Source organism: Suricata suricatta, chromosome 5 (assembly GCF_006229205.1).
Source record: "Suricata suricatta isolate VVHF042 chromosome 5, meerkat_22Aug2017_6uvM2_HiC, whole genome shotgun sequence".
Classification (NCBI taxonomy): domain Eukaryota; kingdom Metazoa; phylum Chordata; class Mammalia; order Carnivora; family Herpestidae; genus Suricata; species Suricata suricatta.
Window position 1 is genome coordinate 122572365 of NC_043704.1, and position 2058 is coordinate 122574422.

At 45.9% G+C, this 2058-nt stretch overlaps 1 long non-coding RNA gene across 1 annotated transcript; it reads left to right on the top strand.

Moving 5' to 3' along the window:
- The first annotated feature begins 519 nt into the window (after positions 1-519).
- Positions 520-1557, top strand: LOC115292824. Its single transcript, XR_003909158.1, has 2 exons — positions 520-770; positions 1444-1557. It is a non-coding gene; the product is annotated as an uncharacterized LOC115292824 (long non-coding RNA).
- Positions 1558-2058: the final 501 nt, after the last annotated feature.

A 2058-nucleotide genomic window follows, 5' to 3' on the forward strand; every position in this document is an offset into this window, starting at 1 on the left:
AGGCTTTTATCAACGTTCTTGTGGGTATCTGATGGACAGGCACATGGGGGCAGTTACAGCAAGCAATTTATCTCCTAGCCGGAAGTCCCGCCCCTGATTCCTCATCGACTGAGTACTGGAGGGGTCACAGCATCACCTGGACGTCACCTATGCCCATTTAAGGCAAAAGGTAGTCTGATCGGAACAGATGTACATTCCTTGAGGTGATGCAGAGACTTAAGTTCTTTGGTGCATGCTCTTTGCAAAGCCCTTGAAAAATAAACCCGTGAAAAATAAGCTCATGAAATGGAGAGGGGAAGAACCAGGAAGTGAAGTGTCTAGGGTTTGGGACTCCATACATATTTCCAATAGGTTGTAAACCTGTTGTTAACTAGACACCACAGCTTTTACTTGGTATTTCTGAAAATGAGTCCTCTCACTTCTCACAGTGGGTGATGGTGGATGTGAGTCCTCCAAGTTTAGTATCCTGTTTGATAGAGTCATCTCCTTTACCAGTTGATCTCTCACAGTAAGTACTGTCTTGAAGATACTCATTTTGTTCCTAATATACAGTCTGAACCAATACTGAGGAAAAGACATTTCTTCCATCCGTAGAAATCTGTCCTAACCTTGGCCTTAAGGAATCCCTATGGGGGGAGGAGCTTTTCTTTCCTACTTCACCTGGAAACCTTTCATTACATGTTTGTGTTTGTTTGTTTGTTTGTATGTTCTCTGCTTACCTCAGGTCTCCAGCCTTGGACAAACTCTTTCAAATCGGGAGATACCCCTTAGTGAGTAAGATGTCTGTCAATGTGGTGTTTGGGGGCTGTTGTAGTTATTGTTTTGTTTTTTGCCAGTTATTCTTGTGACATAAGGCACATTTTTGTTTGGGTGAGTCTCGTGTTACAGTAGGTGCTGGAGTCCTGATTTAACAGAGGAGGAAGTGGATGCCCTCAGCATACCAGGGTCTCATAGCAGAGATTCATGCCCTGGCACACACCCTGGGCTCCTATGCTGGGATCGCAGCCTAAGATCACAGCATTGAATCTACACCCTGGCACTCACACCCTGGGATTCCATACTGAGACTACACCCTGGGACTCACACTGTGGGATTATGTGAGCGGGTGCAGGATGAGACACCCCAAAATGTGCCACTTTGGCATAAAGATCATTTCGAGTTTAGGCCCTGGCGAGCCTAAACCCGTAATAAAGCCCTTTGCTTTTGAAAAAAAAAGATCATTTCGAGTTAAAAGCAATAAAAACCCAGCAGAGGCATGGGTGCTGTGCCTCCCCCATAACTGGCTAAAATTTGGTTGGAAAGGAGAGCCTGTAACAAGAGGAGAAGTATTTACAGAAGCCCCCTTTACAGAAGGAGCTCATCTGCATAATAGAACAACCTTGTTTTCCCAAACATCCTCTTTCACCTTCTTGCTAATGAGTTTTCTCCTCTTTGTGTCCTCAGGCCTACACCTCTCCTTAGCTCACAGAAGCTTCGTGTTGTTTCATTGTCTTGAGAATTTTATATCTGTGTGGATTCTCCCTCTGTACACTATTAAATTTGATTTTCTCCTGTTAATCAGTCTCGTGTCAATTTGATTCTAAGTGTGGCTGCAAGGAGCATAGGGCAGAGGAAAGTCTTCCTCCCTGACAATATCACACCAAGGGATCCAAACCCTTGGATCATACCCTTGGATCACATCCTAGTATCCACACCCTGGGATTATACCCTGGGATCACATCCTGGAATCACACTCTTGGATTATAACCCTGGGGTCATACCCTGGGATCCTCATCCTGGGATCATATCCTGGGATCACACCTGAGATCACACCCTGGGATAATACCCTGGGATCATGTCCTGGGATCACACCTGAGATCACACCCTGGGATCACATCCTGGGGTCATGTCCTGGGATCACACCTAAGATCACACCCTGGGATCATGTCCTAGGGTCACACCTGAGATCACACCCTGGGATAATACCCTGGGATCACACCTAAGATCACACCCTGGGATCATGTCCTGGGATCACACCTAAGATCACACCCTGGGATAATACCCTGGGATCACACCTAA